We start from the raw sequence: 12,859 nt of genomic DNA on the forward strand, positions 1-12,859 counted from the left end.
GGGTCCACACCAAGCTACAGGAAACCTTCACAGACACTTCCTCCATGACCACTCGCCTCTCCTAGGATTTGATCATATTCGGGGGTAGATTTCACCTTCTAGAGGAAGTTCTACCTGTTCTACAAGCAGTTTATGTCTTCTACAGGAAACATCTTGTAGAACCTTCGGGCAAGCCAAAAGTGATCTTGGAGGGGAATCTGAAGGTTGGAATCTGTTTGTTAGGCCTGCAGCCACCCCTGTGTCCACCCATCACCATATGGCACCCTGTTCCATCTCTTTACAGCTCTGTCACCCACCTAGTTATGTGTTCCTGCACAATCATACAAGAAACCCTGTTTTCCTCAGATTGACAGCAAGAATTTTTAGTGACAAGTCAAGTAACAAAGTCTCACTCACCCTACCTGTCCAAACTCCATCTAGATCCCTCATCTACAATCTAGCCCTGCTCATTTAGCCTGCATCCCAGGAGGAGAAGCAGCTACAAGACATCCTACAGGAATCTTGTAGCAGCTGATCCCTCTGGAAGACATACTTTGGAGGCAGGGACAGCCGAGATCAACGAATGGAACATGCAAAAGACTCCTCTTGGATGTGAAAACATCCTCGGCAGCTGAAACCCAGTAGAACCTGTGCATGCAGTGTTGATAACCGAAGGATTGGGTTCCAAAACCCATGCCTACAACATCAAAAAATGAAAGAATGGGTTCTAACACCCGTGCACGAGGCAGTGGTTCCAAGACCCGAAGTCTGCATAACGCGTCCACGGCCACACAGGTAAGTGTCTAAACTCATTCGTCAATTGCATAAACTATATTTTGAAAATTGCATGACTGTGAAAATGGTTCGTAGTGGCCAGTGAACTGGCCACCCTCAGCGAGTTACATAGCTTTGTGCGATCCGAACAAGCTCAGTTACGTTCAAATTTTCCGCCGAGATGTGCAGCCGACATGTGTGGAGTGTCTAGTCGGGGAAAATCGTCGGGACTGGCAGTAGTGGCTGCAGTTAATGACAGAGGGGAGGTGATGGCAGTCAAAGACACGCAGAAAAGTGATGGCCGTGACGTTGGATCAATGGTTCGATCCAACGACCTCATCCCCTACTCGACTGAAGACTCTCACCACCCGCTGTTCATTTGCACTTACAACGTCCTCAGCTGAAGTATGCATCCTCTACTTCTGAAATCTGTTAACCCGTTATCCTCCACCGAGTTTTCCGGCCTGTTTCAAAAAAATCTCCCTCATACCGGGCTCGTTCAGAGGCGCAGTGACAACCTACAGAAGCCAGCAAGAGTTCTACAGGAAGCCACTCTACAGGAAGTCTGGCACAGCTTTCCGGAGTAGAGAAGCCTGGACTTTTCTCCATCGAATTTGGAGTTCCGAGAGAGGTAGGCTCGAAAACACTCTTCCATGCATGGCATGATTCGAAAAGGTGGTGAATTGAACTGTCTCAAATTGGGGAGTCCGAGAAAAGTCCACCTGTGAGTTGGAAATAGCAGTTTTCTTGTGTGTTGCATGATATTCCTCAGTTGTTTTTGCGTCAAAATTCTCCTCCATAGTTCCTGTTAAAAAAAAGAAAAAAGAAAATTCTCCTGTAGGAAAGATACACAACCGTGAGGGCTAGCCTATGTATGAAGAATTTGAATTTGCATGTTTGTATGTATCCTGAGAATAAATATTGAGCTTTGTATTCTGTCTATGGAAACCCAATTTCTTCCTTCCTAAATGGACAACCAAGTTCTAGGCAGCAATAGCCTTAAAGCAGGGAATTGGTATGAATTGTTAGTTGAAATCCCTTCTCAAAGTTCAGGGAAGAAATCCATAAACAACATTCCCTTTTCTGATTAGAGCATAAAACAGAGCACTCTCACCATGCTAGGAGGGTTTATCAGGAAAGAAGCTTCAGACCCCAGCAAGCTGTGTGAGCATCCAGAGGTGGTAGACCTCTTCACCCGCACCAATTAGATGTTCTTTTGTGACAAAATTCAGGGCCATGATGATGAGATAATGGAGTAATTCTTAATGTCCCTAAAACTTGAATCAAAGACATAGGCCACAGTGAATTTTAGGGGTTTGACCCTAGAAGTTACCCCTGAGCTCATCAGTCATGTTACTGGTCTCCCATTAGGGCTCCCTTGGAGCAAAGAAGAAAGGTCATTGGGCCAGGCAGCCAAGAAAGCATTCTTCCTGCCTGAAGAACATCCTGTAGAAGACAAAAACGGGGTCTGGAGAACCAGCTTACCTCCTCTTTGGAGCGAAGTCAGCTTCCAAATCATGAAATACATTACCTGTGAAGGGAGGTTCAACATTGTCTACAACTATCATTTCAGGTTGCTAAATGAACTAAGACATGGAATGGATTTACCGCCAGAAGAGAAATTGAGCATCCCCTATTTTCTTCTGCAGTCATTAAGTGAATGTGGCACAAAATTGAAAGAAGGGACACCGAATCAATTAGCCCATCATGGGCTCATCAAACTTTTAGTGGAAGATGCCCTCCACAGCTACACTGTCCACCTCTCTTGGGAAATTTTCCGAAACATGACCAAAGATGACGATATTAGAATTCTGGCCGAGGAGCTCACCTCATCCAGCAGTGAAGAAGGGGAGCACACCGAAGCAGGAGAGTAAACTAGTGGTAAAGAAACATAGGACAAACAAACACAAGCAGGACAAAAAGAGAAAGAGGGAAAGGGTCAAATTCCTGAGCCTAAAATAGAGCAAGGAACAACAGCACAAACATCAAGGGAAAAGAGACCGCGGAGGAGAGCAGAGAAGGTAGAAACATCCCAAGTAAAGGCTGGCACAGCCACAGCAGTCACACCAAAAAAAAAGGCAAAGACAGATCCTGAAATGGCCTAAATATAGGCAGAAACACTTGACACAGAGGCTTCTACAGGAAGCATGGAAACAGAATAGCAAAGAGGGAAATTGGCTGAAATATTGGCAAGAGAGGCAATAGCGGTGTTGGCTGCCTTAAAAACACCTCCAAAACAAAAAGGGAAGCGAAAGAGGCAGAACTCCATGTACTTTAAAGCAAGAAGGAGCACACGGATCAAGGTAGGCAGACCCCAGCCGCAGTTAAAGGATCCAATTATCATTGAAGACACAACCCCTAAACCAAAGGAAGGGTCTCCTTCAAAGATCTCTATCACTATGAGTGAGGAAGCCCAAAAACTTCCACCTAGAGAGAAAGACTAAAGACAATGGAGTCAAAGACAGTTCTACAGGAAACTCGGGCTAAGCTAAAAGAGGCCGAGAAATTGGAGGAAAAGGTGGCCAAACAACCATAGGAAGAAGAAAGGACAGAGGAGATATTGGAACCAAGCCCTAAGCCCAGTCTGGGCACATACTATAACCTGTTAGAAGCTGGGAAAATAATTCCCCAGAAATTTGCAGTGCCACTATTATTTGCACTGGAGGAAGAAATGATTATGACTCATACTTGGATGAGGATTGCAAAGTCCAGGGGTGTGGCAGACATAGGCCCCTAGAAGAACAACTCAGGGAGTCAAGGAAATAATTGGCCATGGTGAAGCATGTGGAAAGCATTTAGAGGGCCAAACTACAAGAAGAGAACAAGCTGCTAAGACAGTAGCTATAGCTACAGGGAATCCATAAGGAAGACAGGTCCTCCATTTTAGGAGAACAGTAGCAGCGGGAAAAGCCTCCAACATGTTAGAGCCTAGATTTGCCTCGGGCTGAAAAGACAAGGTTCTAGGTCCACATCAAACCATGCTCAGCCTCGTAGCTAGCCCTACGAGGACAGGAGAGGGCTCTCTCCGAGTCAATCTCAGCGTAACATAATAAATGGGGCTTGAGATGACTAATTTAGCAACTGAGCTTAGGCTAGGTATGAAGTGCAAGGATTTAATTTGAGTTTTCTGGGGGTTTTGTTAGAAAAAGGGAAAGGCAAATTTTAGGTCTGGGGATGAGGCAATATTTTTGCAGAGTTCAGGTAGGGGCAAGATAGGCAATAGTTTTGATGCTTTGGATTGAATGAATGGGTGGATCAGACCGGTGAGGGGCCAAGGAGGGCAAGAAGGTATCAAGAGTCCTCCTCAAACACATGAAAACATGAAGAATTAAACAAAATATCCAGGCAGAGCATAGCAGTCCATGAATTCTACCTTAATCACTCATTTGTTTAATTGTAGAAGACAAGAGAAGGGAAAATGATACACAATAACATCAATGAACTTACAAATACATAGAGAAACAAACCATCAAAACATAGAGCCACATGGATCCCAACAAGTGTTGCAAAACCCTGGTCTTTCCTTTGCCAAAATTGTAGAAATGAAATGTACAATAGAGTGCCAAGCAATCCCAAGTATCCAACCATGAAAATGACTTAGAAATTACATAATATAGACAAGCCAAACCCATTCCCTTGCCTCTAGGGGTCGAGCTCATCATTCTAGGAGCTGTTTCAACCATATCTAAACAAGGAACTGAAAAATAGGCAATAAAACAACTTGCCCCTATATGAAAGGAAACTGATTCATTCAGTGGTTTTTCACTTTTTAGTGAATGAATCCTCTAGAACAAGTAAAAATGTTCCAATACTACATCATGGTTATCAAATTACATCACAAAAGGTCAAGAGTAACATCAAAAAGCAAAACTGGTCAAAACTGGGCTAATTTCTGAGCTGAACAGTGAGAAATATGCAAAAATCCTCTATGCGCCACGCCTGATTCTCTATGCGTCGCACCACTTTGGAGCTAATTTTGAGGCACTTTCTGAAGTCCAAATTGAGCCCAAGTGTGCTTGTTGGAAAGGTCTACCTATCTGATTTCTAACCCAAGTGGAACTTCTAAATTTGGATGTCATTCGCCCCTCCAAAACTTCAATCTCCCAAGACTGCTTTGTGTGTGTCAAAATAGAGGCAGCGAGGTCATTTTTTGAGTGTTTTTGGCCTCTTGAGGACTCAAAACTTGCCCAAATTTTTTGCCCATGCACCAGCAACCATAATTTATCATGAAAAATCCAAAAATTCAAATGTTTTTGGATTTGGAGCCCTCTAGTAAAAGCGAGTGCCACGTGGCATGACGCATAGGGAGGAAAACTCTGTTTTTTGTGCAAAAAAATTCCAAAATGCAAAAATTGTTCCAAATTTCTTGAAATTTGGACTGAGTCAACTCTATCAAGTGCTGTGATGGGCCAAGGAAGCCTCAGCCAAGATTTGAAGTCCTTCATCCTCTTTTTCAACGTTTTAGTGTCCTCCTGGTGCATGCAGTTTTAGTGGTGGAAATCACTGTCTTGTTCATATGATATGTCAATGTCCATCTCCATGGTGCTGCAAGGTGTATGTCAAGTGTATGTTTCATTTGTTGAAAATGAAGACTTGATGTCTTTGTCTCCAAGTTCCAAATATGCCAAAGGGAAATGAGGGACTGTGAGAAATATGGAACAGTAGGTATAATGGATGGGATAGATTTTAGTTTAGGGAAATGTGGGATGTTTTAGAATTTTTGTACAAGATTAGGGTTTGGGGTTTACATTTGGAAATTTGGGGAAAGGGAATTTGGGATAGGGAATTAATAAACTTAGGGGGGTAGGGGAACTTAGGGAATGATGAAATCAAAGGACAAATGAGATGAGGGAGTGAACTTGGTGACAAAACAGTGAATTGAAACCCTAGCAACAAGTTTCTTTGAGGTATTTTAAAAGGTAGGGTTTGATTGTTTTACACAAGCACCATGAAACACACACCATCAACAACCATTAATCTTGGATGAAAAACCATGAATGAAGTTCAACCTACTTGTATCGATGTGATTTGGGCGATTTTGGAGCAAATTTTGAAAAAAATTAGCCTTGGCAGCTCTATCTGCTGTGCCTCAAGTCCAACGCACCGCGCCTTCTCTGTGCATCGCGCCAGTTATGTGCGCCGCGCCCCTTGCCCTATGCGTAGTGCTTTTTCCAAGAGATGTTTGAAGGCCTTCCAGATGTCCAAATTGGGCACAGGATAGCTCGTTGGAAATGTCTTTAAGTTTACTTTCCAACCCAACTAGAATTTTTCAATTCGGAGTTCATTTTCCTTGTCAAAAATCAAATCTTCCAAGACTGGTTAAAATGTGCCAAATGAGGCTGCCTAAAGGCAGAATGCTGTTTTAGTCAACTTTTGAATGCCTTCCTCAACTCCAAATTGAGCTCATGATAGCTCATTGGAAATATATTTGTGTCTAATTATCCTTTAACTCATCATGTAAGTCATTTGGCTAACCTAGATAGGAGAAAACTTGATTTTCCCAAGGTCACTTCAGAGGTGCATCAATTCTCTCGAGCCAACTGTATTTTTGACATTTCTCTAAAACCATGACATCTGTGTAAAAATTGAAGAAGGTGTTTCTTCCTTGGCCTATTTTGGACAAAAACCAATCTTAGTTTTCCCAAATTCATCTTTTCTTGCTCAGAAACATCATTGGAGTAAAACCTATCCCAATTTGTGGAACAGGGGATTTGTCGAAATGAAGCGAAATGAAGGGGATAAGGGGCTTCTAAATTCTTGAGAAAATTCTCAAAAGTAGGGAGGGATATTAGGAAGTAGGGGAAAGTGGAATGTCAAAGATTGAGTGAGGGGAAGGGGTCCAAAAGGGAAAATCACAGGCCTAGCCTAGAAAATTGCCAAGTTGTAGCAAGAAACTAGGGTTTGTGCAAAAATGAGGAATTTGGCGGATTTTAGTGATGGGAAGTGTTTAATAAGGTACATTAAGGATAGGGGAAGGTGTATGAACATCAGGATACAATTTTTGCCAATGATTTGACCATCCAAGAGAAATTATCTTCAAAACCCTAGGAGAGGGAAATGAACCTTACCTAGGCATTACTGAAGCATGAAAAAGGTGCAAAATGACCCTTTGGAACTTGACATAATGATGACAACCCTCTGAATGATGGTACACTCAGCTGAATGGTGACATGGACCGACATTTGGACAACTTTGGAAGGAGTAAAAGCAAACCCTAAACCTAATACCTAGTGACCAAATTTTGCTTGAAGACTCACTGAAAAGACAAAATTTGACCTTGACACCTTAAAATCACTTTGTAAGAGCATGTTTGATCACTATAGGAAGGCTGCAAAGACTGACACTAACACAATAGACATAGAAACCTAGGATGAACAGCAAAGAAAGGATGGGATGCAGGCTAAGATCAAGGCACTAACAAAACAGCTACAGGAAAAGGAGTTGCAGGTAGCAGAAGAGATACAGTCTCTAAGGCAACAGGTACATGAGAAGGAAGCCCAACTGGCCTGCATGGCCAGCTGGGAAATAGAGGCTGTACAGTGTAGGCAACCTGCTAATTCATATGCTTTATACCTTAAAGATCAATGGTTGTAGTTCCAGATTAACACCTTGGCCCAAAGGCGCACTACTCCATTTCAAAACTATCATCAATTTATGGCTTTATGTGACATTAGCTCATCAGAGGACAAGGCTAAATTATTAGAGTTTTATTTTCACAACTTGCCCCTTCCAAATATGATTTAATGGGATCCCAAAACTGTGGTAGGAGATGTGCAGCTTATGGCCATGGCCTCTTGGTTGAATCATGAGGAAAAAAGAGCAGCAGAGGTCCGAGATATTATGAACAGGGAACTCAGTGAACCACTAATGATCAGAGCAGAGCTAGAGGATCCCTCAACATTGATAAGCACCCACTAGCGCCTGGCCAACAACCCTCAGGAGTTACCAGATTACATTGAACGACAAGCTCAAGCTATTGGCCACTTTGAGGACATGGAGAGACTGTTGGGGGATAACTGCCTTCACGCTTACACAAGGAGGTGGAACGCACTGCCCCACAGTTTGAAGATAGGAGAATACCACTCTCCAACCAGGATGAGGGAGGCCTTAACAAGGGTACCCCTCTATAAACAATCAATGTAAAATCTGCAGGCCAATTGGATCGACCTAAAGTTCAGTCATCCCTTGCTTTTGGGATTGCTAGAAGGAGTTAAGGAAGAAGAGGAAAACACGTAGTGGGAGGAAGTGGAAAGGAAAGTAGGATTTCATGACCAGGAAGAAGACATCACCTTGGAGACCTGGGATGTCAGAGAGGCAGTTAAAGCTATCAAGGATGATGAGCTACATTAGTTGCTCAGAGGATGAGCAACCCATTTAGCAAGGGGGTGATGATGAGCCCCAAAAATGGATAACTTATTGGGCTCATTTTTCCTATTGTTCCTCATCAATCCACCATTTTTCATAGTTTATGCATGTTTTTTGAGTATATTTATGTTAGTTGAATGAATGAGAATAGTTACTTGACCAAGAAGGCTAACACGTGGTTATTGCAGATTTTTGGACAAATTTTGGACCAAGGCCAAGCATTTATGAGCCAGATGACAACCAAGCATGAAGGAGCAAGGTTGAGGATTCATAGGAAGGGTGTATCCTACACTAAATGGCCCCTTCCTCAAATTATCCACCCTCAGCTCGGAGTTCAGCAGGCCACCGAAAAGGATTCCCAAGGGCAGCCGAGCAGTTTTGTGTAAAGTGACTGATCACTGGCAGTTCAAGCAGCCGAGCCCATCGAGTTAAGGAGGGCTATTGGAGACCCTCATAGTGCATAAATAGGAAGGCTTCCAACCTTTGTAGGTTACTTTTTGAACAATTGTATTCTGCACTATAGTGCTGCTAGTTTCTCAGCTCATTTTGTAGCTTCTGCTATACAACTTTCTTTGTGACATGGTTATTTTTGAATAATGGAAAACAGTTTCATTTGGCATCAGTTCTGAGCTTTTTCTTAGCAGCCTGTAGCTCTTGGGGTTGGGCCCAACCCAAGTGCCAAGGCCTCCTTCGTGTATTGTTATATGTTTTTAGTTTCTTTGAAAAATAATTTTTGTTAGGTAGATTATAGTCTTGCTTGGTTACCTAGGTCATTGTTGATGATTAAAAAGGTTTTTTCATGTTTATATTGATTTGATAGGTTAATAACAGAGAAGATCTTCAGAAAAAGGCCATCAAGCACCCCTGGTCTCACCTCTCCCTCTGTGGGACCATGAGCTGAGACCAAGGTGTCCTTGCCGCCACCAAAAACATTGTCTTTGCTTTATTATGCAATTGTTAGTGTTAAATTCTCATTTGCAGAAGTTGATACTAGTTTTGGTTACGTGCTCAGGTTCATTATTTCTTAGTTTGCATAACTATTTCACATGATTTCGTTGCAAATAAACTACTATTCATTTTCTTTGCTGATATTCAGGTCAGATTAGGTTAAAGTAGCTAGGTCTTTGGTTTTCCGAGTCTTTGTTTGAATAGTTTGGAAAATAACTTGCAGAGCACCTGTGATACTTCTTTGCCTACCCCTACTCCATCAATACCTCTTGCTCCTCCTTCCAACTCTGATTCTTGCCTCACATTTCCTACGTTCCCTCACGTTGACCTAATTTCCATATTTTTGTGCAACATTGCTCTAACCCTCCTTGAACAAATCCAGCCATACTTATCACTCACCTGCTTCGTTTTCCAAGTCCTGGACCTCCTAAAACCCTTATCTCACCTCCATACCCACTTCTTCACCTTTTTCCCACCATCAGCCCTTCAAAACTCCCTTTCGGAATGTCTTGTAGAAACATCCTGCAGAAGCCACAGAGCATCCTGTAGAACCCTTGTAGACTTCCTGTAGAAGCTCACAAAAGTGGTTTCTTGAGATTCAAGCACTATGAAACTCTCTGGAAGGGTGCTAGGGATCCCTTAGGCCCTCTTCTAACCTTCCCAACCTCCTGAAAGCACCTACTCCATTCCCTTTCACCAGTCAACCTTTGCACAGTCAAAAACAGTTAAAGCACATGCAAAATAATCTTGACAAATTACTCAAAAACGCAAAAAGATGTTTCCTTCATATTTCTCTTCAAAAGTAGCTTAGTCACATGCATTTTACCTTTCTGGAAGTCAATGGCATCCATTTCTGTAGCTTTCATCCTTTTACTTGCACCTGTAGGGTTAGTCTGTAGAACTAGGGTTTGCTAGGGTTTGCGTTCCTTTCTAGCTTTCAACTTCTTTCTGTAAGTAGATTAGCCTCTGGATGAGTTAGATTTTCATCCATCATAGTTAAAATCTTCTTCTAAGAGCTCATAGAAGTTGGCTTAAGCTCCCAGCGGACTTGTGCCAACTAATCCAGTGACAGCTGCGGCAAGAGCTAATACTTGTGCATATAGCATCGTCGCTTCCAAGTTTGTTACGAAATACCCGGTTGATAGAAGTAAAGAAGGGAGCCCTAGGAGTTGCAAAATTATTGCTGCAATACTGGAGCCCACCGCATTTCATGCTTAAAGGGTTAGGTCATAGGGTTAGAAGTCTTTAAGGTCATATTTCATTTCCAAACAAAGTTTGACAACCTTATTGCATGTCTTAGAAGTCTCACCTTGTGTTTAGAAGTCATATCTCAAGTCATTTTGAAGAAATTTTTAAATTAGCTAAGAATCCACATTTTTGTAGTAGACAGTGTAAAAACCCTATTTTGCGCTACGAAATCACTAAAGCAGCCTTTTTCAGTAGAAAAAATGTTTTTTCTGTTTTAAGTACTCAACTTCCAATGGATTTCTTGAACAATTGAAAGCATGTTTTGGAAAACCAAAAGAGGTTCTTCCTCATAACATGCCTATATACAAAAACCTCTTTCAGTTTCTTCAAATTCATTATGAGCTGGGAGAAGTTGATGAGTCAAATTTCACTACGAAACTGCTATAGGAGTAGTTTTTCAGAAATCAGAATTTTCTAGTTTACACCTGATATTCAAAGACAGTTTTTGGGTAGTAGGAAATGTATTGCAAAAAACCAAGAGAGTTTTTTTTTCAGCACAAAGTGGTCTACAATATCCTCCTTCAGTTCTACAAAATACACTTTTGATGAGGAGATTTGAGGAACACCATTGATGACCAAGGTTACACTGTAGGGGATAGTTTTCTAGTTTTCAGGATAGATGAAAGAGAAGTTATTGAAGGCCAGCAGCAAGGTTATAGTCATCATCAAGGTCGAAGTTAAGGAGGAGTAGCTGTCAAACATCGAATTTATTTCCTAGTTTAAGTTGTTACTATCATAATAAGGAGTTGTACTCCTAATTGTATTAGGACTCTAAGATTGTTAGATAACTGCTACTTGTAATTAATAGTTTGTTTTAGGAATGAATAGGTGTCTAGATAGGAAATTTGAATTCCCCTCATGTTATATCAGGGAATCCAAGATTGTAATGACAAATCTATAAAGGACAAGAGGTGGAAGGCCTCATGGTTGGCAATTTTCAAAAGAAACAATCATACCATGTCATTGTGGGAGATTGTGCTTTTCATGCTAACACAGAGACTTTGGCTTCACTACTCAGGATTCATAAGAGAGTTTTAATGTTTGATTTTCTCATGGTTTTCTTCATTTACTCACTTGCAGTGGTATGAACAAATGTTAATTAGAATTCATTGGCAATGCTCTAACTTCCTTCATGTGTTTATAGACTGTGTTCCTTAAATTATTTCTCTGTTTTGCTAATACATTAAGACTCTTTATGCCCTGAATTCCATGTCAAGCTAGTCTTGTTATGATACTGAAACATATTCTGACTCCATTAGCCCAATGGATGTTTGTTGATTGAGTTCAACCATTTATACTTTTTCACTTGTTTCTTCCATAGAGTTAGCCATCTAATCTTTAAACTAAAATCTTTAACCTAGTGAGAAAGCCCTCTCAGGTTGAGGAGGCTAAGCCTCAACCAAAAGTTTGGTTTGAAATAGTTACTCAAAGTCTTCCTGATCAGCAGCCTATTAGGGTTGGATTTTGTAATAACATTTTTGGTGCGTCTGTCGGGAGCCTAAAGATTACTCATTCCCGAAATCAATAAGTTAAACTTCTGAAGGTAGCAGGAGCTTCGTTATCTGTTCAAGGCTGCAAAACTACCTTGGCAACTCCACACATGAAATAAAAAATTCGAAGGTGACTCCACTGCTAAGAAGATCAGTTCCTTAGATGAAGTTTCAGGATGAGTTCCATTGCAAGAAAAAATGTCAGGTATGCTCCTATGAATTCGTCTCAAATCCTTGGTTTTCCAAATCCTATGCCAAAGGTTGATTGGTTAGATGATCTTCTAATATTTAGAAATGAAAAGAAAGACAATCTTAACTCTATGGAAGAAACAAGTGGAAAAGTAACTATAAACTGATCTTGAAAAAGATTGCTAAAATCAGAAAACAGAGTTCCTCTAAGTAGTTTCGTAGCGCATGTTTAAACCATCAATTTCTTCCACCTCATACTGAATTTGAAGAAACTAAAGGAGGTTTTTGTAGATTAGTACGTTAGGAAGACGAACCTCTTGCAGTTTTCAAAAATATGCTTTCTGTTGCTCAAGAAACCCCTTGGACGTTGACTACTTAAAACAGAAAACAAAGTTTTTTTTTTTTTTTCAATTGCTCAAGAAACCCCTTGGAAGTTGACTACTTAAAACAGAAAACAAAGCTTTGTTTTGTTTTGTTTTTTTTTTTTTCCTGCTGAAAAGAGCTACTTCAGTCATTCCGTAGTGCAAAACAAGTTTTTTACACTGTCTGCACTACGAAACTGTGGATTTCTATGTGATTGCAAAAATTTAACCCTAAACTTAATGGAATGACTTCTAAATGGAAAATGTGACCTCTAAGGCATGGAATAAGGTTGTCAAACTTTGTTTGGAAACGAAATATGACCTTAAATACTTCTAACCCTATGACCTAACTCTTTAAGCATGAAATGAACTAAAGACCGTTTAACACCATGACTAGAAGAAGGGTTTGGAAATGAGAATGACACTATTGAGACTCTAATCCTATCACTTATCCCTTTAAGCATGTGATGACTCAAAACTTATTAAAAACCATGACTAGAAACA

Source organism: Pinus tabuliformis, chromosome 1_2, assembly GCF_031772625.1.
Source record: "Pinus tabuliformis cultivar Carrire ecotype Pingquan chromosome 1_2, CPIR1, whole genome shotgun sequence".
In the NCBI taxonomy this organism is placed as follows: domain Eukaryota; kingdom Viridiplantae; phylum Streptophyta; class Pinopsida; order Pinales; family Pinaceae; genus Pinus; species Pinus tabuliformis.